At 42.4% G+C, this 23427-nt stretch overlaps 1 protein-coding gene across 8 annotated transcripts in view; it reads left to right on the top strand.

Annotated features, from left to right (window-relative positions):
• Positions 1–23427, top strand: part of PGCKA1 (PDCD10 and GCKIII kinases associated 1) — a 70760-nt gene that overhangs the window by 32728 nt on the left and 14605 nt on the right. For 2 of the 8 annotated variants that reach the window (XM_070398067.1, XM_070398121.1), the window contains exon 1: positions 3374–3505. The exons of the other annotated variants lie outside the window; for them this stretch is intronic. The gene's annotated coding sequence lies outside the window, so the exon portion shown is untranslated. Of the gene's footprint in view, positions 1–3373; positions 3506–23427 lie in introns of those variants that run through there. 8 annotated transcript variants of the gene reach the window in all.

Raw genomic sequence — 23427 nt, 5'->3', positions numbered from 1 at the left:
GTTTGCCCTCACCACAGGATGCACTTTCAGGCTGCTGCTGAGGTGGGAGGTGCTGTCACCCAGCTGCTGACAGGAGGGGAAAGGAGACGGGGGTCACCTGCTTCTTAAACACAGTTCAACCCCTTCTCCCATCCTTTGCCTGAGGTATCTGCTGCCTGGAGCCTTCTGAGGACCCGGCATGTCAAAGACGGTGCTCATCTGTTCCACCTCCAGCTTCTTGTTCAGCTTTTTTGGGTCCACTGAGTGAGGGGCCACCATCCACCCACCTTCTAGTTTCCAAAATGCTGTTACTGTCATTTCTCCCACTTCTCTTATTGAAAAGATATAGATGTATGTATATGTACATGTGTATGGATATATGTATGCATATATGCATATGTATGTGTGTATATATACATATTTTATATATATATATGTATATATACATATATATATATAACTATATTAGTTTTAATAAGATTCAGGAGCAGGTCAAAACTTTTTTTTATTGATAGAAGAAAGAGAGAGAGAAATAGAGAAACATTGATTTGTTGTTCCACTTATTTATACATTCATTGGTTGATTCTTATATATGCCCTGACCAGGGATCAGATCCATGACTTTACTGGTACTTACCAGGAGACCTTCTAACCAACTGAGCTACCCAGCCAGGCCCGGAGCAGGCCAAATGAGGTGATACTGAGGGAGACTAAAGCAATAATTGCCCAGGGAGAGTCCTTGGAGTGTGAGTGGGCACAGGGATTCCAGAAGAGGGTGAGGAAGGACTTTGGGTACCATAAAAGGGAAGGGAAGAGAAAGGATTCCAGCCTCTGATGATTCTCAGCATCCAGATTTAAGATGGGGTAATAGAGACACCAACTTTACATTCCAACATCTGTTCAGTCCCAAGAAATTAAAATGGAAAATAGAGGGAGAGAAGTTATACTTTTCAATTCTGCTAACATTTGTACGCTTCCTCTGGGATAGGAAAAGTGTAACAACAGAACAGGAATCAGGGGAGGGAAACTAGTGGTGAATGAGCCGCTAACTGGGCTGTGTATTCAATTGTTTTTAATTTTTACAACAAGCCCAGGAGTTGTTATCCTCATTTCATGGGACTAAAATTGAACCTAGAGGATTTATGCTCAGCCACATAATCAGTGAGGAAGGGCCCATCATCCTTAACTTTAAAATAGGTCTTCCCAGCATCTAAAAAATCCAACTAAATGGGATACAGGTAGCCACAGGAAAGCTTGAGGTGGGTGAGAATTAGCCCCTCTCAGCATCAGCCCTGCCAGGATACAATGAAAGCAAATCTCAGACCAAATATTCCACATATATATTTTTTCTTTTTTAGTATATTAGGCTTTTGTTATATAGAATAAAATGTTTCAGTGGGTTTTTTTTTAAATTTGTTTTATTGCTTAAAGTATTACAAAGAGTATTACATATGTCTCCTTTTTTTCCCCCTTGACTTTCCCCCATCCTCCCCTACCCCCCAGTATCTTGTGTCCATTGGTTATGCTTATACGCATGCATACAAGTCCTTCGGTTGATCTCTTACCCCAACCCTCCCCGGCCTTCCCGCTGTAGTTTGACAGTCTGTTCGATGCTACTCTGCGTCTGTATCTATTTTTGTTCATCAGTTTATAATGGTCTTTATTATCCAGAAATGAGTGAGATCATGTGGTATTTTTCTTTCATTGACTGGTTTATTTCAGTTCCATAATGCTCTCCAGTTCCATCCATGCTGTTACAAATGGTAAGAATTCCTTCTTTTTTACAGCAGCAATAGTATTCCATTGCGTAGATGTACCACAGTTCTCTAATCCGTTCATCTGCTGATAGGCACTTAGGCTGTTTCCAAATCTTAGCTATGGTAAATTATGTTGCTATGAACATAGGGATGCATATTTTTTCTTTTAATTATTTTAAATTCTATCAGGGTGACATTAGTCAACATGAACATATAGGTTACATGTGTGGATTACTAATTTAAAAAATCTGTATATAGGACCATGTGCCCACCACCCAAAGTCAAATCTTCTCCTGTCACCTCATATTAGGACCCCTTTCTTCCCCCATCCCCTCCTTCTGGCAACCACCACACTGCTGTTTGTGTACATACGTTTCAGTTTTATATTCCACAAATGAGTTAAATCATATAGTTCTTAGCTTTCTCTGTTTGACTTATTTCACTTTGCATATATATTTTTAAACCACATTTATTAGCAAGTAGGCACAAAACAGGACATCAATATGTTCTGTAAACTTGGAATTCCAGTCCTCTGTTCTCCTGGGTTTTCCTACCACCACCCTACAGAAAAGATATTTAAGTCAGACCTGACAATATTCTGTATATAGGTTTCTGTTACTCTTTCATTTATTTGTTTTTTTAAGCTTCACTCAAGTATATTTTTTAAATTGATTTTGAAAGAGAGAGGAAGGGAGAGAGAGAGAAACATTGATATGAGAGAGAAACATGGATTAGTTGTCTCCCATACCCGCCTCAATCAGGGATTAAACCTGCAACCTTTTGATGTACAGGACAAGGCTCTAACCAACGGAGCCACCTGACCAGGCCAGATTTGACTTCTTAATTAGATTATTAAAATTCTTGGAGAGAATGAGTCATATACTTTTTAATTTTTCCAAACTGACTAGCACAGTGCTAGATACATATAGATGCATAATAAATACCTTTTGATTATTAAAATTTGTAGCAATATCTTACAAAATATTTGGATCTGAGGGCTCTGTATTTGCTTTGAACTTCTAAAATGCCTCAACCGACTAGTAACATTACAGAACTGCCTAGCTCACTTGAAATGATTCAGTGCAATTTGCCATGAGTGATGGAAATGGTATACATTTTGTATAGTTGGGAGTTTTTTCTGTGTGTGTGTGTGTGTGTGTGTGTGTGAATTCACAGCCTTGCTCCCAACTTATATTACACTTTGTCAAGTGTAAAGTATGAGCCATAATATACCAATATCAGTGATGATATTTGGTTTCATTTCAGAATTTTTAAAATTGAGTCTTTCCATTTCCACCGATTTTAATTATGTCAAGCATCAACTTTAGGAGGCAAGCTGTGGGCTCTTACTCCGGCCAGTGCTTGAATGCTCAGGGCTGAAAAAGCACTGCCGTGTGGAACCCTGCGGGGTTTGACCAAAGGGATTTTCTGTCTTCATTCACGTCTTCAGCGAGGAAAGGTGTACCGCTCCTTCTGTTTAGTGTGTAATCACTGTACCTGGGCAGCGGTTAGTGCTGAGTGTTTGGTTTGGTTAAGCAATAGCCCTCAGCCACACCGCCAACCTGCAGCCACACCCCAACCAGGAGGGCCCAGGGCTGGGCTTTCTGTTTGGTTTTTAACCATTGCACAACTGTGTGAAGTTCGGGGAACCTGCTAGGATTTTAGTCTTGGAATATAAGCTTTTGGAGCACCTCTTTGGGGAAGAACAAAAGGAGGAGGACCAACAGAACAGCTCCAATGTAGGTCTGATGACGTCACAAGCCCGGTGAGGTAAGAAAACGCTTCAGGAGAAAAATACAGATAAAACACTGAATTGTCCAGAGAGAGGAAGAAGGCCTATCGATTCACCTCAGCGTTTTCCTAGGCAGGAAATTCGCTCACTATAGCCGGGAAAGGGAGGGATTGCGACGGAATGAGAAAGACTGATGATACTGGAAATTTACTTTGCATTCTTTCCAGATTCACATAGAACTGCATAGCAATGTGTATTCAAATTTAAAAACACTATAATTTGAGGAACTCAAGCCCTGGTGTACATTATTATGTAAATTCCCCCAGGAGAGAAAAACTTCTTTGTTTCAGCTTAAGTTTGCACATAGACATGCATACACACACACACACACACACACACACTCCATTTATTATTACTCTTAACACATCAATTTAGGTAATCTGGTTCACTGTTCATCATTTGAGATTTTAATTCTGACAACTGGTCATATTTGGTTGATCATATATTTTTCAATTTAGAACATTTCCTGCCCAGGAATCTAGCTTGAGTTTTTATGACACATGAGGAATGGCAACTAGAGCTCAAATCCCAGAATTAGAATGATGCTAAATTTAACATCTTTTCATATGTTTCTAGGCTAAATTCTGTGGTTTCCCCAGAAACATATCAAATCGTCTTCCATAATGTGCTACATAAATATATTTATGATAATCTAGGTACTTTAGAATACAGCCATTAATTCTTTTAATATTTCTAGCTTTAAGACTCATATGTATTTCTTCCCTTGTATTTTCTCCCCAGTCATATGATTATGGATTATATTTATTGAATTTATTGGGGTGACATTGGTTGTTAAAAATTACATAGGTTTCAGATGTACATTTCTACAAGGCATCATCCATATATTGTGTGTTTATCAAGTGCTATAATTATCTTATAACTTAAGGCTAGGCTGACTGCTGGTGGCTCTGTCATGCCTTCTGGGCTTGAATCGTTTAGTATTTGCTGAAATTGCCCATCGCTTGACAATTAATCCTTGGTGTTCCTGAAATCCAGAATAAATTATAAGGTTTATAAATGTATATAAATAAAAGGACAAGCGAGGTCTTAGAATCTCCGACTTCCTTGATATTTGATCTGGTTAATAACTAACACAAGCGGGCTGCTGTTCCTTTTATTTTTAGAAGAAAATACTATCTCCTCCCGGGAGGAAAAACAGATCAATTCAGCCTGCTTACCCGATCGATCGATCGTTTAGTAGACAGGAGAAAGCCGGCCTCTTCTCGGTGTGTTGTCTGTGCCCCCCTGCCCTCGCTAACCTTGAGTTGATTTGAAAGGAGGGGAGAATGCAGTGTGCTGCATGCAGCAGCTACCATTCGGTGTGGCCCGGGCGGTGTGCTGGACACATTCCATGGGCTGGCTTCTTTAGTTCCTTTGAGAAAGGAAGCCTGTGATAGAGGCATGATTACCCCTATTCCACATATTAAAAAAACAATGTAAGCCTTTTTGTGTTTATGTTGTTTTGCATTGTTTTTTGTTGTTGTTGTTAATGTGTCCTTTTATTTTTTTTCTTTAAATACATTTTTATTGATTTTAGAGAGAGAGGAAAGGAGAGGGAGAGATAGAAACATCGATGAGAAACATCAATTGGCTGCCTCCTACTCGCCCCCTACTGGTGATCTAGCCTGCAACCAGGCCATGTGCCATGACTGGGAATCGAACCACTGAGCCACACCCGCCAGGCCTAATGCGCCCTTGAACAAAAACAAGGGGGTGGTGGTGGAGAAATCATCTTACAGAGGCCTAGAATCCCAAAAGTTATGATAAAGATTTTAGGGCAACATATCATTGAAAATATCAAAAACACTAAAAGAATTTGTCATCTCAACAAGATGCTCCCCCCAATGGCTGTTGTCTGCGTCAATTTCACAGGTGGCAAATGAGTTTTCCTAAATTCTAGCCCATGATTCTGACGTAAAATATTGACTGGAGCAAGTTACCTTTGGGTCAGTGCTACAACACTCCAGTTACAAATTTACCTTATTCATTCATTCATCCATTTATCCTGAGAAAAAATGAAAACAGTGATCCTTGGGAGGCAGGAAACAGTCTTCCATACACTCAAGAAATCCGATTGTTCTCAAACCCACTCGTTAGTCAGTCAAGTTTGAAAATTGTTTCTCTGGCCCGGCTGGCGTGGCTCAGTTGTTGAGTGTCAACTATGAACCGGGAGATCACAGCTCAGTTCCTGGTCCTGGCATATGCTCGGGTTGTAGGCTCGATCCCTAGTGTAGGGTGTGCAGGAGGCAGCCAATCAATGATTCTCTTTCATCGTTGATATTACTATCTCTCTCTCCCTCCCCCTTCCTCTCTGAAATCAATAAAAATATATTTAAAAAAGAAAAAGGAAATTGCTTCTCTGTTGCAGTTCATCTGACCCATAATGTCTCCACAAAAGGAATCTTTACAGCGATTCTGCCATCATATTAAGGATAAGCACTTAGTTATTCCACACCTGCTGTATTTGAGGAATTATTCCAGGAGCTTTACTGCATTATCCCTAATCCTCATAGTTGCCCTAGGAAAAGTACTGTCCCCATTCTACAGGTGAGGCAACTGAGGACTGCCTCAAAGTCACATGACTATGCTGAAGTCATTTTTTTTTCCTCTAAGTATTAATGCTCTACTGGGAACCTGATGCCAGACATCCCACTTCTTGAGATTGATTAACTCATAGCAGGAGAAGTTGGGCTGTAGGGTCAGTGTTATTGGAGGTTAGTGGTGTGTGGCTGAGGGAAAATTGTCTGGGAAATGAATTTATCCTTGAGGCTCAGAACCCTGAAACCTTGTACTGGAGCCTGCCTGAACTGGCTGGGAAATTTCAGAAATTTTGTGAGGTGGTATTAAAAACTTAAATTCTATGAAAATATAGGCAAACAAATTATATTAAAAACAAAGTTAATAAATACTCAAAACTCATCAATTACTAATTACTTTAGTTTCCTATGTTTTTTACAGCTATTGTATCTATGTGGTAGAAATATTGTATAATGGTGTGCAACTATACACCTCTTTTTTTAAATTGATTTTAGAGAGGAAAGGACAGGGAGAGAGAGATAGAAACATTAATGATGAGAGATAATCATTGATCAGCCTCCTGCATACCCTTTAATGGGGATCGAGCTTGAAATCCGGGCATGTGTCCTGACCTGGATCGAACCATGACCTCCTGGTTCATAGGTTGACACTCAACACTGAGCCACACCAGCTGGGCTATACACCTCTTTTCAACTTTGTGTTTATGACTTAATGTTACTCACTTGAAATCAGCCATGACAGGAGTATTTACACCATGGAAATTGACTATAAATCAGGTTCAACTTAATGTATGTCGCTTGACTATGCTTAAGAATGTGATGAAGAAAACATTAATGCAAATTAAACATAAAAGTTGCCTGTCTTTAGCTGTTACATGAGAATAACACACAAAAAATTTCTGAGGAAAATTTTCTTCCAGAATTAAAAAAAAAAAAATTATCTGTTTCAGCAAAGAATGTGCTCATGTCATTAACAAGCACGTGAAATTCCATTTGTGCTTATTGTTTCACTTTCATCCAACTAGTTAATGCAAATGAAATATCAACTGACATTCATGTCAGAACTAGACTTGTTTTGTCAGTTGCAACCATAGATTGACTATAGAGGAGTCCAGAAAAACTCAAAACATCCTGTGAAAATTAATTTGTCCAAATAAAAAGAATGTATTGTTTAATCTTTATTTGTAAACCATATTACACGTCCCTTATTTATAATAATAAACATTTTTGTTTCTGTAGAACCAGTTGTTAAACATTTGCTACCACACCTCTGCCTGTGAGGTTTGGTCTGCAAACTTTTCCCGGGCCAGAACCACAGAGTCAAATTCATGCCTTTCCCAAAACATTGGCACCTTTTGAATATAGTTGAAATCAGAATATAGCTCTTTATCCTGTAATTTAAAAAACAAAACAAAAAAAAAAGAAAGAAGAGCTAAAAAGCATGTCAACTTCTGGCATTGAATTTTCTGCATTAGTCCACCAGCAAGATTGAATACTGCCAAGAAGTCTTCAAACTACCCAGAAGCAGGTTACAGATAAGTTTCTCTGAAATGTCATGCATTTTGTTTTTATATGTTCATGTGCCCTTTTTTGCTAAAGAAGATTATAGACTCCATTTCCAGCTATCTCTGGCTTAAGCAGTAGGATTCCCCCCACCCCCAGAACAGTAAGTTAATACATTTTATGTGTTAGTATATCAAGCTAAGAAAACATTAAGGATTGACAAATTGGAAATTCAAACCAGTCTTGTATTTACTTAGTTGAGTGAATTAAAAGTAGGATAAGAGCATATCAATTTCTGGTTTTGTTTTACTTCTAACCTGTACCACTCTCTAGAAACACGGTGAACTGTGGATTGTCACGCATATTTTTATATGCTTAGTTACTTACTTCTCCCTTAATTGATTTCGGACTGTTGCTACAACACTATGTTTTCTTATTACATTCCACACTGTGGAAGGTAGGGCTGTTTTGTTGATTTTAGCTTAAGAATTAGCAAACTTTCTGTGACCGAATTTTTCACTTTCTCTGAGCAAACTTTAATACACAAAATATTGAGAACTGCCCTCTGTTCCATCATGCTCCGATGGTTATCTAATATTTATTAATGGGGAAAATGAATGGGTGAATGAATAAATGAATGAATGAAATAAAAACAACTAGAGACCTTTCCGATATTTTCTGGAAAAGTGCTGATGTAGAATTAGGGATGGTTGAGTGGAAGGGACGAAAATAATAACTGGGCAAGTTATTTTTGACTCAGGTTTGAACAGTCATCTGATGGAGACAGATCATATCGACAGAGTTCTTGGCTCCCTTCGAAAAGTAGATGGATTGCCAAGTAATGGTGGGAATCACAATACACATTTTCCTGCTGATGAGGCAGAATTTTTTTTTTCTAGTCTTGATATTAAGCATGTGTCAGGTTCTCTACCTTCTTGAGATGTCTATTTTTACCTAATTTTTCAGAAATGATCTGAAAGGAAACCCTGATGAAGTTTTTGGTCTCTTGGGCTTTTGTTGTGGCTTAGAGTGGAGCAATGTGGGTTAGAATAATGTCTTTTTAGGGCCTTCCCACACCACAAATGCTGTGTCTTCATTCACAGCAGTTTAATAGCCATTTATTTGTCCTCTCTCTCTCTCTCTCTCCTAAAACTGATAGATTAACCAGGGTGTTTCTTACAAATCTTACTGTAGACTGAGAAAAATTTAGCCAGGGACAACGTGGTTGAGGTGCTCCAGTCCCTCCTGTTAATACATATGGTCTCAGTCACTCATGGCTGAGAGGGATGGGTTTCTGACAGCAGGGAGCTTGCCTGCCTGCATGACAAGGGCAGGCCCAGAAGCTGGAACACCGGTGGCATCATGATAGAGCTGCGGAGATTGATTACTTACATGCCAATACAAAGTGTGGAATCCATGAGATATCAGCTCTAAGGGTTCTTAAGATATACTTACCTAAGGAATCACAAATAATGGAATCTCTACAAAGGGTATGTGAGAGTAGACCCCATCAAGAATTCCCCTCAAACTAACTGCACAGAAGTCTGTCCCTAATATTTCCTTCTGCATGATACTTGTGAACATGCAACCGCAGTATGAGATCAAGGTCTCTCAGAGGTTGACAGAGGCTTGCATTACCTTTTCGTGTTGTTTTCGAGGCTCTCAGTATATTAAAGTACTAAAATGATGACACAGCAGGGTTATCAAAATGGGAGAATATTTTAAATGCTTCCATGTGCAAATTGCAATGTTGCACCCAAGCATGAAGGTGACAGAATGTTCCTGTTTTTGAGATAAAGTGTTGGTTCACAGGAAACCTGGGTGATTTATTATGAAAAAATGGGGCTGAAGTTCAAAGCTCTGTGTGGTGAACGTTGCCTTTTTTCAATCCTGTCAGTATAGTTCTGGGCTCGTATTTGGAGATGGTTGTCAAGAGTCTACATTTGAGGCCCTAAGTGAATGGGAAGCCAGGGCTAACTGACCTCCTGTAGCCCATGTTCTCGATTTCCCTGCCTACCCTGACAGAGAGTGACATAAAGCCTGTCATGTTGAGGACTTCATGGTGTACATGAGAAAGCTTGAACTCCAAATCCTTGTTCCCCCATTTACTCATTGTGTAACCTTATATGAGGTAGTTAGGTTTGCTATTCATAAAATGGAGCTAATAATGCTTATTTCACACAGTTGTTGGGAAGTTAGGAAATAGCGAGTGTAAAGTATCAATCACATAGTGCAGTGGTCGGCAAACTCATTAGTCAACAGAGCCAAATATCGACAGTACAACGATTGAGATTTCTTTTGAGAGCCAAATTTTTTAAACTGAAACTATATAGGTAGGTACATTGTTATTAACTTAATTAGGGTACTCCTAAGCTGGCCTTTGCTAAAAACGTCCTCAATCTGATTGAGGTACATTCGCTTAGGTACGTACCCCTTCTAATTCTCCCATCCACACTCGTCTTGTACACTTGTCTCGTCTATCTCCTTTCCGAAAACCGACTTCTGCGCATGGGCCACGAAGTTTCAATCACACTGTACGTGCACGCCCGCACGTGGTATTTTGTGGGAGAGCCACACTCAAGGGGCCAAAGAGCCGCATGTGGCTCGAGAGCCGCAGTTTGCCGACCACTGACATAGTGGATATTCAAGTATCAGATATCATCACACCAACACAGACACACACGCTCACACTCACACACACACACACACACACACACACACACGCTCACACACGGTCACACACTCACACACTCACACTCATGCATCAGAGCTAGAGCCCCAAGTTTTGGTTTTGAAGATCTGTTGAGTGTAACTAACTACACTGCCGACCTGGGCCCAGTTCACCTCAATGAGGTCCCCTGTTCAGCCTCTACCCCACCCCGCAACCTCCAGCCTCTCCTGCTCCCCCGCCCCCACCTGCCCTTGGGAATGAAGATAGTTTGCACATCTGAGCGGAATGTCTCATACTGCACATGTGAGAACATTTGACAGAATGAGGACTTCATAAAGAGGACGGGCGATACCCAAAGGGCAATGGAGCAGCTATAGTTTCCTGACCTGACGGTTGTCAGCCATGGTTCCCGGGCCCTGCCGCTAAGAGAGACACCTGGCTGAGAGCTGAACGCACTAGGAGTGGAGAATTCAAGTGCGGTTCCTTGTGGTCCCTGGTGCGGGGTCTTTAACTGTTTGGGAAGGAGGGTTTCTGCCGGCCAGGCTGTCCTGGCTCCTATCCCTGGAGTGCTGAGACTGAACAGCGGCAATGCTTTGTGGATCCCGAATTTCCTGGTTTGTGATGAAGGAACAGCCTCCTGGCTGCTCTCTAGCTGCGGGCCCCACAGGTCACCTGCACTTCATGGCAGAAGAAAAGGGAAATCATCACACACATTACAGTCATGTGATGTTTACAGTCAGCAACGTAGACTTTGAACTTGGAAGGTGCAAGGAGGGTGACTGTACCGAACATGGGAAGTCCTAAACATGGGAAGTTATGGGGTGAGGGGCGGGGGGGGGAGGGGGACTGGATCCCTGGCAGAGGTTCACCCCGGAATAATTTGCCATCGTTTAAGCCAGTCATTGTATCGTCATGGGAAAGGCTGGAGACGTCCTGTTAGGCGGAAAGAGGCAGGATGTGAAGTTGTTTATATATTGTGTGAAACTGGTAAGTAGATGGACAAACTGAAACAAATCCTGGGAAAAAATGTAACCCCTAGCACGAGGTTAGGTTGCTATGGTTAGGGATGACCTTTCCCCACACTTCGTGTGCTTATACGTTCATGTGCATATGTGTGTATAATTGCATGTATTTGTATGTATGTATATTATATATAAAGATATGCACACACATATACATGTTCTCTTTAATGAGGAAAGGTTTCACGTTAAGCATTGGGGAAAGATTGGAGATATTTGTGAGCAGGGCAGATGCACAAGAGAAGGAGGTTTTATATTTTAAAAGAAGACTGAACACTTTGACATACACTAAGGACTACACTTTAAAGTCCATCAGAAGACGAGTGCGTTTTACACCCTGTCCTGCAGATTTCTGTGCTCTACGGCAGGCACAAGGCTCTTTCTTCTCTGGGGCGATTCTCGGTATAAATCACGGCTTTGTTTTCCTTGGTTAAAGTGACATTCCTCTTTGATCATTCCTTCACACAAGGAAAAGATATTTCCTCGTGCGAAGCCGTGGTTAACTTCTCACAACCTCGGACAACAAAGGGGCCCCTGTGCCGACGCCGGCAGGAATTCCTCCTGGAGGACAGGGAGGGCCCCCAGCTGACCCGTATCCAAGGAAGATGTTGCGAGGCTTGCAAAGCTTGTTCCAAGAAAGGAGCCCAGCTGGGGACCTTTTCTTTCTATTCAGAGACTGGCCCTGCCTGGGGTGGGGGTGGGAGGGGACCCATAAAAGAAAACCCGAAAACAAGCCTGAATACATTTACAAATTACAAGGGAAAGCTAATGCTTGCAAGCAGTGTTGGGGCCAACTCGGGGCTTATCATATTTAGAACTTAACTCCACTTGGAAAGAAACTTTGTTTTTCTTCCCAGGAAAGTTAAAGGCGGGAACAGAGATGGACTGGCCGCTGTGTGGTAAAAACACCGAGTAAATCCCTGTCTGAGGCCATAACTGGTTTGGCTCAGTGGATAGAGCATCGGCCTGTGGACTGAAAGGTCCCAGGTTCAATTCCGGTCAAGGGCATGTTCCTTGGTTGCGGGCACATCCCCAGTGGGGGGTGTGCAGGAGGCAGCTGATTGATGTTTCTCTCTCATCAATGTTTCTAACTCTCTATCTCTCTCCCTTCCTCTCTGTAAAAAATCAATAAAATATATATTTTTTAAAAAATCCCTGTCTGAGGATAAGCCAGGGTTTGGGGGCGGGCTTAAAGGCCCCTCGGCGCTACTCCTCACCCACCAGTAAGTCCATGTGACATGTTGCTACCAGTTATTATTATGAACTAGGAATCTCATCAAGTGGGGCCCGTAGCTTGGTGTGCATGCCTCTCCCCGTGTAACCCAGCCCATCCTGTGGTTTATGTCCCATCCTGCCTTCTTTTCTACCACCCAAAAACCCTCCCCTCCATGGCCTTCCTCGAATCCTTTGACTCCCCCTTAGACACTGGGAGGATTTCTAGAAGGACATCCCATACCTGCTATTGGGTCTGGCATGTCCTTGGCCCTCCAGTAAATGCCACTGCCCCGCCCCCTTCATCCTTTTCCCTTCTTTGCACAGAAATACCCCTTCCTGTGATAGGCCCTTAAGTTTCTGGTCCCTGAAAGCTCCTTTAAGAAAACAGAGGTGCCGTAACCGGTTTGGCTCAGTGAATAGAGCATCGGCCTGCGGACTGAAAGGTCCTGAGTTCGATTCCGGTCAAGGGGCATGTACCTTCGTTGCAGGCACATCTCCAGTAGGGAGTGTGCAGGAGGCAGTTGATCGATGTTTCTCTCTCATTGATGTTTCTAACTCTCTATCCCTCTCCCTTCCTCTCTGTAAAAAATCAATAAAATATATCTACACTAATAAAAGAGAAACATGGTAATTAGCGTACGACTGCTACCCTTTTCATTGGCTAATCAGTGAGTATATGCAAATTAACTGACAACCAAGATGGCGGCCGGCAGCCAGGCACTGAAGCGAACAGGGAGGCTTGCTTGCTCCAGTGACTGCAGACTCCAACGTTCCCCGCCTCACTTGCCGGCCTCTCAGCTGCAACTCTAAGCAACTATGTACTATGTTGCAAATAAGAAGCTAAACAAAACCCCAGAAACCAGCTAGACCGCAACATTGTATTGATGTTTTCAGCAGCGAGGCCTCAGAGCTAAAGCTGGCCCAGAATAAAAAAGAAAAAAAGGAGCGGTTGGGAGCTTCAGTCACTCGCTTCCGGAAAACAGCCCTCAGCCCCTCACCCAGACTGGCCAGGCACCCCAGTGGGGACCCCCACCCTGATCCAGGACACCCTTCAAGGCAAACCAGCCAGCCCCCACCCATGCACTTGGCCTCTATCCCATATAGTAAAAGGGTAATATGCCTCCCGGCACCGGGATCAGCGTGACAGGGGGCAGCGCCCAAACCCCCTGATCGCCCTGCGGCTCTGTGTGTGACAGGAGGCGGGGCCACAACCTCCCTATCTGCCCTGCTCTGTTCGTGACAGGGGAAGGCGCCCCAACCCCCTGATCAGCCCTGCTCTGTGCCTGATAGGGGGGAGCTCCCCAATCCCTGATTGCCCTGCGGCTCTGTGTTTGACAGGGTGCAGCGCACCAACCCCCTGATCGGCCCTGCTCTGTGTGTGACAGGGTAGAGCCATAACTTCTCCATCGGCCCTGCCCCGAGTGTGACAGTGGCGGCGCCCCAACCCCCTGATCGGCCCTGCTCTGTGGGTGATAGAGGGTGGCACCCCAACCCCCCTCCACGGGCCTTGCTCTGTGTGTGAAAGGGTAGAGCCATAACCTCCCCATTGGCCCTGCCCTGAGTTTGACAGGGTGCAGCGCCCCAACCCCCTGATCTGCCCTGCTCTGTGTGTGACAGGGGGCGGTGCCCCAACTCCCCTATCGGCCCTACGCTGTGAGTGACGGGGGGAGCTCCTCAACCCCCTGATGGGCCCTGCTCTGTGCATGACGGGGTGGTGCCACAACCTCCCCATCGACCCTGCCTTGAGTGTGACAGGGGGCGGTGCCCCAACCCCCCAATCGGCCCTACCCTGAGTGTGACTGAGGGTGGCATCGCAACCTCCTGATCCGCCCTGCTCTGTGCATGACGGGGCGGCGCCCCAATTCCCCAATCGGCCCTGCTCTGAGCCTGACCAGGGGCTGCACTTAGGGATTGGGCCTGCCCTCTGCCACCCGGAAGCAGGCCTAAGCCAGCAGGTCGTTATCTCCCGAGGGGTCCCAGACTGCGAGAGGGCACAGGCCGGGCTGGGGGACCCCCCTCCCCCCCCCCCCAAGTGCACAAATTTTTGTGCACGGGGCCTCTAGTATATATATAAAAAAGAAAACAGAGGTGTGATGAGAGGAAATGAGAGGTGAGGAAAGCCAGCTCTCACCATTGAGGGGCCCCTCTTCACCAGCCTATTTCTTTTTTTTTTCCTTTTTTTAATTTCAGAGAGAGGGAGAGAAGGAGAGAGAGAGAGAGAGAGAGAGAGAGAGAGAGAGAGAGAGAAAGAAACATCAATGATGAGAGAGAATCATCATCTCTCTGCTGCCTCCTGCACACTCCCCACTGGGAATCCAGCCTGCAACAGGACACGTGCCCTGTGACCTCCTGGTTCATATGTCAACACTCAACCTGAGCCACACCACTGGGCAACAGCCACACTATTTCTTGAAAGTTGGAAATTAAGAACCACGAGAAGACTGGCAGCTGCCATTTGGTGCTCTGCCACCTGCTTGTCCTGATCCATGCATTTTCTGTACACTTCACGTCTAGAACAAACTAAGGCCCAGGGAGGTTGAGAGATTTGCTCATGGCCACACAGCCGATAAGTAGTGGGGCTAACGTTCAAATTCAGGCTCTTCTGAGTTCTCCAGGACTCCCTCCCCGCCCCCCCACCCCCGCCACCACCCCCCTTTCCACTAAGCAAAGCTGCTTTCACACAGACTCCCAGACTTCTGGTCACCAGCAGCATTTGCCCCCAACATCTGTGGGTGGCCAAACAGCCTCAGGAGATGTGAGAAATCCCCTTCCTAGCTCCAGATGGCCCACTTGAAAACTAAATTTCTAGCAGAGTGAAAATTCCATTGGTTGTGCAGATAACTTAGCTGGTTAAACATCAAGCTCTGTAAGTCTCTGTTTACTAATAGATCCATGGAATGTGACCCCCTCAGGCCTTTACTGTACTTGAATACGCTGCAAAAAATATCTCCCCACTTTAGAATCTCTATTGGGGGGCTGGGTGAAAAGGGGAAGGGTTTACGAAGTATAAAGTGACAGTCACAAAATAGTCATGAGGATATAAAGTGCAGCCTAGGGAACATAATAATATTGTAAGAACTATGTACTGTGCCAGGGGGTGCTTGAAATATTGAGGAGACACTTTGTGAAATATGATTGCTGTACACCTGAAACTAGCACAAAATAATATTGAATGTAAACTGTAATTGAAAAATAAAAATGTAATTTTTTTTTTTAAAGAACCTCTAGACCAGCACCATCCCATAGAACTTTCTGTGTAAAGAAAATGCTCTAGGTCTACACCGGTGGTTCCCAACATGGGGCACATGCCCCACAAGGGAGCAAATTTGATTTTTAAGGGGGGGGGGGGGCAGTTTGAGAATGAGTTATTAACAGTGAATTTTTTTGCATTTCTTATTGTTCTAGGGGCCTCACATACAGTATATAAACATATATTGTGACATATTTATGCATTTCAGTTCTCTATTACATGCTTTGAAACTTCATTTGCAATTTTTTCATATCACTACATTTTTTTAACAATTTCTTAGTGATTTCTCCCTCAGTACTTCAACTGTCCTTTCGTTCTTTTATGTTTCTCTTTCATGGTTGCTATGTTCTTTGGAAGCTTGTTTAGACCAAGTGAATGGCCTTTAGCCTTCCTCCATGTGAATAGGAGTTCACTTTTTGAATAATAAGAATTATATATGTCACAGGGTGGGGGCCTCAGGATTTTAGAGATGCTCAGGTGGGGCATGGCCAAGAAAAGGTTAGGGACCACCGGTCTACACTGTCCACTACGGTAGCCACTAGCCACATGTGGCTCGTTGGCAGGGAGTTTGCATATTGGACTGTGCAGCCTTAGAGGACTCTGGAAGGTTGATTGCTGGTGCCCACATTTTTATTACACTTTGCCTATGAACTCACTTATATCACTGGATCATAATTGTTTGTTTCTGTTTTGGCTACCTCACTGGGTTGTAAACTTTCTGTCTTACTCATCCCGTTATGATCATTTATGAGCACCTGGCCGGGCCCACAGTGCTAGAAGTTGAATAATTAATGTAGGTTAAAGGGATGTGAGTTGGTATTTTTCACAAGCATTATTGTCCTGGCTTTCTATCATCTGGTTTACCCTTCCTCGGGGCATTGCTGTTATGACTGGCTCGATTTCCAAATCTTCAAATGAAGCTCCGACTGATCACTTTCCTCAAAGGAAATCACTTTTTAGCTGATTATTTTGGTTGTTTGCCTCTAAATATTATTTCTCTCAGTCAGCAATTTTCAACCTTTTTCATCTCATGGCACACATAAGCTAATTACTAAAATTCTGTGGCGCACCAAAAAACATATTATACTTTTTGCTGATCTGACCCCCCCAAAAAAAGTATAATTTTTATTCATTCACACCAGAACGCTATTGTGTTGGCTGTTGTCATTTTTTAATTTGACGACCTAAGGGAAAAGAGGTCAGTGCCCCTGACTAAACAGTCACCTATTGCATGTTGTAAAGGTTCTTGCAGCACCCTGGTTGAGAATTGCTGCTCTAAATGAATGGTGGTGCAGGGGATAGAAAACTGCCCAGTACCTTCTTACCTTCTCCAGCTGAATGAGCTGCCCTTTCCCTGTGCACACTGCTGGCATTCTGAGATCTCTGGGCACCATCATCCTGGGGACACTTTGGTCTCTCTCCTGTGTTTAGTGCTCCATTTCCTATTTCTCTTGCCTTCTCCTCCTGGATTCTCTCTTCATTTGCTTGTTACATTGTCCAATAGCCTTCTTCTCAGGAGGGAGAAGATATATGGATGGATGTTTTATATATCTGAAAATATATTTAACCTGCCCTCTCACTTAATTGGTAGTTTGGCCAGGTTTGGATTGATGTGTGTGTGTGTGTGTGTGTGTGTGTGTGTGTGTTTGTGTTATTAATAAGTTTGAAATTATTCTGATCCCCAGCCTATGTTTGTATATGATCTGGGGTTTTGTTTCTTTCTCTTTTTTTTTTCCTGGAAGCCTGTAAGATCTTTATTTTTCACTGGAGGTAACAAATGGCCTTTTTTTCCCATTTGTTCAGTGTTCTGTATACTTACAACTGAAATATCACAATGTTGTATCTTGACTTGAGTCTATTTTTATCCACTGTGTTGGTCAGTGCTTTCATCTAGAAACTCGTGTCCTTTAGTTATGAGGGAGTTTCTTATATTATTTTGTTGACAAAGTTTTCCCCACCCTTTGTTTGCTTTCTCTTTAGGGAACTCCAATTATATGGATATTGGACCTCCTGAATGGTCCTCTAATGTTTTTATCTTTTCTATTTCATTTTCCACGTCTTTATCTCCTTTGCTACTTTATGTGAGATTTCTTCACCTTTTTCTCCTGGATTCTGTATTTAAAAGTTCATTTTTGCTGTTTTGTTTTAATTTCCAAGAGCTTTTTTTGTTGCTGTTCTCTGATTTTTTTAATAGTTTGGTTCTTTTTGTTTTTTGTTCTTTTTTTGTAAGAGAATATTTATTTGATAAATCATAGAGTATGAAAAGTAATTCCTTAAAAAAATGGGTTTAGGAAACAAGTTATCGAGATAAAGGAACGGCCTTTAGAGCTTGGGAGTGAGGCAGCTAATGGTAGTGTGCCTGGGACAGACAGCACAGTGGTTCCTCTGTCCTAAGGGTTTTCAGGGTGGAGATTTTAGGGGAGGCCCCAGGGGGAAGCTCTCAATAGACTATTCAACAGTTTCTTATTCTTTTTGCATGCAAGTGACATGATGAAAATTATTATTGTCCATTGTTTTGTTTCTTCTCCCTCTTTGTTTCCAGAGGTTTTCTTGTTCATTGGTTGGTTGGTTTCAATCTCTGTCTCTCCTGTGAGAGACTTTCCTCAGATGTCTGGAGAGGGCGAGAGGGCGGCTACCAGCAATCCCAGAGTGAAGGGGCAGGGAGCAGGTGAGGGTCTCAGCATTTCATATTTACACACTTAACCACTTGGTTTAGGGTTCAGTACCCCTGCCCTTTGCTGTGTGTTCCCTACTGTGTTCCGGGTCCAGAACCCCTGTTTTACCCTTTCCAGATGCTATACTTATATTCTTTAGTTGAGATGGAGAGTGGAAACCACCTGAAATTCGAGTGCAGAAAAGGATTTAGGAACCAACTTCTTTCTTTCTTTCTTCCTTTCTCTCTCTCTCTCTCTCTCTCTCTCTCTCTCTCTCTCTCTTTCTTTCTTCCTTTTTTTAAAAATATATTTTTATTGATTTCAGAGAGGAAGGGAGAGGAAGAGAGAGATAGAAATATCAATGATGAGAGAGAAGCATTGATCGGCTGCCTCCTGCACGCCCCCAACTGGGGATCGAGCCTGTGCCCTTGACCAGAATCGAAACTGGGACCCTTCAGTCTGCAGTCTGACGCTCTATTCACAGAGCCAAATCAGCCAGGGCCCAACTGCTTCTTAAACACCTTCCAAACTGTCCTGTTTTTAGCCCTTCCCTCTTCATTCCCACCTTCATGATGCCTTTAAAGATTCTACAGTCTATGTTCAGCTAGTCCTTGGTTATCTACATTGCTGATTTACTAGATCCGTTACTGCACACTCATGGACTTTTTTAAATGTATTTTTATTGATTTCAGAGTGGAAGGGAGAGGGAGAGAGAGATAGAAACATCAATGATGAGAGAGAATCATTGAGTGACTGCCTCCTGCATGCTTCCTACTAGGGATCAAGCCTGAAACCTGGGCATGTGCCTTTGACCAGAATCGAACCCTGGACTCTTCAGTCCGCAAGCCAATCAATGCTCTATCCACTGAGCCAAACTGGTGAGGGCACATTCATGGACTTTCTGTTTTATCTCCTTTTTTGCTCTATAAGTTTATGCCCATTTTTTCTTTTAATGGAAGGTGGCTGGGTACATTTGTTCTCTCTGCCACTCTTCTCCACATCCATCATATCAACTCAGTAAGCTAAATGCTGAATTTAGGATCTCTCAAATACTGCACACAGTTCTCCTTCCAGCTCCCCTGTTTATGGAACCACCATTCTTCCTGTCTGTCTGCCTCCAAAAATAAGAATAATTTAATATTCCTTCTTTTGTAACACAGATCCCTGCTTTCATGGATTTCTGGCATTTTTCCTCTTACAATTCAGTACATAGCAAAAATCCTACTTTGAATTCCTTTTTGAAGAAACAAAGATAATGAGATGCAATCATTTGAATCAAGGAACTTCCAGTGTAGTGGGGGGTGGGGGGCGGCGGGGGAAGGCAGGTAGAAAACTGACTAAGAGATGATGATGATAATGTTGATGATGAAGATAACAAATGAAAAAAATCTTAGCTAACCCTGTTGAAATTGTAGTTTGTGCCAACCACTGTGCTAGATCCTCTACTGTGTTCTTTCACTTGATCCTAATTACTCTCTGGAAAAGTTACTTTTAATTGTCATTTTACATGTAAGGAAACAGGTACTGAGGCAACAAAATTTTTTCAGGGCATTATATATAATACATGCATAAACCAATGTGCTAAGAGAAACTAGGGATAGTAGAAAGTAATGTTTAACTTGAAAATCAATGAAAGCTTGAGAAAGTAGATTTCCAAATTTGTTTTTTCCTCTGGATTCCCTTAGATGGGACCACACACCAGGCTCTTTCATCACTTCACTTAATTCAAAGTGTTAACCTTAGCAAGTCTCTCTGTACCTAACCCTTTTCATGTTCCCTGATGACTACTAGCAGGTGAGTCTTTCAAATATATTGCCATCATGCTATCATTCACTGCTCAACAACCTACTCTCTTTACCAAATCATGCCATGTTTGGTCTTCTGGGCCTGTTTTCAAGAGCCTCTGTAAGTTGGTCACGTATACCAAATCCATCCCCCATATCCGCAACATGGGTCCCCTCCATTGTGTTTTTACACAAGTCGTATTCTTTGCTATCCTTTTGCTTTTTTCAATTTATTTTTTAAATATTTTTTATTGATTTTTAGAGAAAGGGGGGAGGGAAAGGGAGAAAGAGGGAGAGAAACATCAATGTGAGAGAAAACATTGATCAGTTGGCCTCCTGTATGCCGCTGAACTGGGGATGGAACCCAAAATCTGAGTATGTGCCCTGACAGGGAATCAAATCAGCGACCTTTTAGTGCACTGGATGGTGTTCAACCACCTGAGCCACGCCAGTCAGAGCACTACCCTTTTGCTTTTACTAAAACTTTCCTCTTTGCCTAACTAATTTCTCATGGCCCCATTTTTCCATAAACTCTTTCTTGGCAGCCCAATCCCACTGGGATGTCTTTTTCTCCCAAGCTCCCATGATGCTTAGCACTGATTAGCGGTACCAGTCATTGGGTCCTCAACACGTACAACCCAATGTAATGTTAATGCTAGCTTGTCCAACAAATTAGTCATGCACCTAAGGCACCGGCAAAGCAAGTGTGCCAAAAATACTTTCTTTTGAAAGAATTTATTATTTCAAAAAATCATCCTAGGAAAAAAATAGAATTTCTTTGAAGTGTCTTTTTTATAGTAGTTGTTTTTATTCTGATACATGATCTTTACTATGCTTAGAGCTTGTAAAATTCTTACTCTGTCTCTGGATATTGTTCATTTTCATCTTAGAAGGTTCTTGGGTAAATGGACCATGTCTTACACATCTCTGTATAATTATACTCAAGGTGGACCCTCATTGAACATAGGATGTTTTTAACATCATATGTCAATTTTTTTTTTATATTTTATTGATTTTTTACAGAGAGGAAGGGAGAGAGATAGAGAGAGTTAGAAACATCGATGAGAGAGAAACATCGACCAGCTGCCTCCTGCACATCTCCCACTGGAGATGTGCCCGCAACCCAGGTACACGCCCTTGACCGGAATCGAACCTGGGACCTTTCAGTCCGCAGGCCGACGCTCTATCCACTGAGCCAAACCGGTTTCGGCGATATGTCAATTTTTTTTAAAGACATGCAACGTACCACCTCAATGTAAGTCAGCGTGTGAAGAAATACAACATGTAGGTAAACAATGATGAAGCCAGGGCCCTTCCTCCCTCCGAGTTTACAGTCTAATGGAGAGAATGTTATATAAATAAGTTACTGTCATCCAGGGCATACAGTGAGCAGACTCATCCAAGAGGTTGAAGGTCCTATAGAAAGTGAAAGAACAGAGTAGTTACCTTTAGTTGGATTTTTTTTTTTAATCTTCATGGAGGAAGTGGTGTATGAAATAAGTTTTGAAGGATCAGTAGAATTTTGCAAAATATCGATGGGCATGGAGGCAAGCCACCTGGGGCAAATAAGACGTGCAAAGGCATAGAAACAGAACGATATAGGCATGTTTAGAAAATAGTGAAAAATCCAGATTGGCTGGAAATGGGTGTGGCCTGAGGAGTTCCAGAGGTAATGCTGGAAGGCCAATGGTGCCATATTGTGAAAGACCGTGAATGCTTAGTTGAGTGCACTAAAGACTGGCAGGCAATGCAGAACTGCTTAAGGCTTCTTAACAGGGGAGTGGCTTGTAGGATAAGAGCATTTTTTTTTAAATTGTGTCTATAGATAGTGAATTACTCTAATAATCGATAAATTGGTAAAAGTCTACACATTTGCTTTACTTTCAAATTCTATACATCATTTTCATTATGAGCAAAGCTACTAGTATTTTCTAAATTATGTATTTTGTTTTTTTTGTTTGTTTGTTTCTTTTTTTTTTTAATTAAATCTTTATTGTTCAGATTATTACATTAGTTACTCTTTTTTCCCACCATAACTCCCCTCCACCCAGTTCCAACCCCACCCTCTGCCCTCACTCCCCACCCACTGTCCTCATCCATAGGTGCACGATTGTTGTCTAATCTCTTCACTCACCCCCACACCCCTTTCTCCCCCCCCCCCCCCAAGAATAGTCAGTCCATTCCCTTTCTATGTCCCTGATTCTATTACAATCACCAGTTCATCAGATTATTTATTCACTTGATTTTTAGATTCACTTGTTGATAGATGTGTATTTGTTGTTCATAATTTGTATCTTTACCTTTTTCTTCTTCTTCCTCTTCTTAAAGGATACCTTTCAGCATTTCATATAATACTGGTTTGGTGGTGATGAACTCCTTTAGCTTTTTCTTATCTGTGAAGCTCTTTATCTGGCCTTCACTTCTGAATGATAGCTTTGCTGGATAAAGTAGTCTTGGTTGTAGGTTCTTGGTATTCATCACTTTGAATATTTCTTGCCATTCCCTTCTGGCCTGCAAAGTTTCTGTTGAGAAATCAGCTGACAGTCGTATGGGTACTCCCTTGTAGGTAACTGATTTTCTTTCTCTTGCTGCTTTTAGGATTCTCTCTTTGTCTTTTGCTCTTGGCATTTTAATTATGATGTGTCTTGGTGTGGTCCTCTTTGGATTCCTTTTGTTTGGGGTTCTCTGCGCTTCCTGGACTTGGAAGTCTATTCCTTTCACCAGGTAGGGGAAGTTTTCTGTCATTATTTCTTCAAATAGGTTTTCAATATCTTGCTCTCTCTCATCTTCTGGCACCCCTATAATTCGGATGTTGGTACGCTTGAAGCTGTCCCAGAGGCTCCTTACACTATCTTCATATTTTCGGATTCTTTTTTCATTTTGCTTTTCCGGTTGGGTGTTTTTTGCTTCTTCGTATTTCAAATCTTTGACTTGATCTTTGCGACCCTCTGGTCTGCTGTTGGGAGTCTGTATAATATTCTTTATTTCAGTCAGTGTATGCTTAATTTCTAGTTGGTCCTTTATCACAACATCGAGGGTCTCATTAGATTTCTTGAGGATCTCACTACATTTATCGGCGGTCTTACCAGTCTTTTCGAGGGCTTCTAAGCAGTTCTTTAAAGACCTTAAAAGTGTGGTTTTGAACTCTATATCCAACAGTTTGCTTTCCTCCAATTCTGTCGTTTGTGTCCTGTTTCTTTGTCTCGGCATTTTTTTATGCTTCGCTGTGTCGATAGAGTGCCTTTCTGTGCTAAGTGTCCCAATTAC

Source organism: Myotis yumanensis, unplaced genomic scaffold (assembly GCF_028538775.1).
Source record: "Myotis yumanensis isolate MYYU_CA2020_CCGP unplaced genomic scaffold, mMyoYum1.0.hap1 SCAF_1, whole genome shotgun sequence".
Lineage (NCBI taxonomy): Eukaryota > Metazoa > Chordata > Mammalia > Chiroptera > Vespertilionidae > Myotis > Myotis yumanensis.
This window is presented reverse-complemented; position numbering and strand designations above follow the sequence as displayed.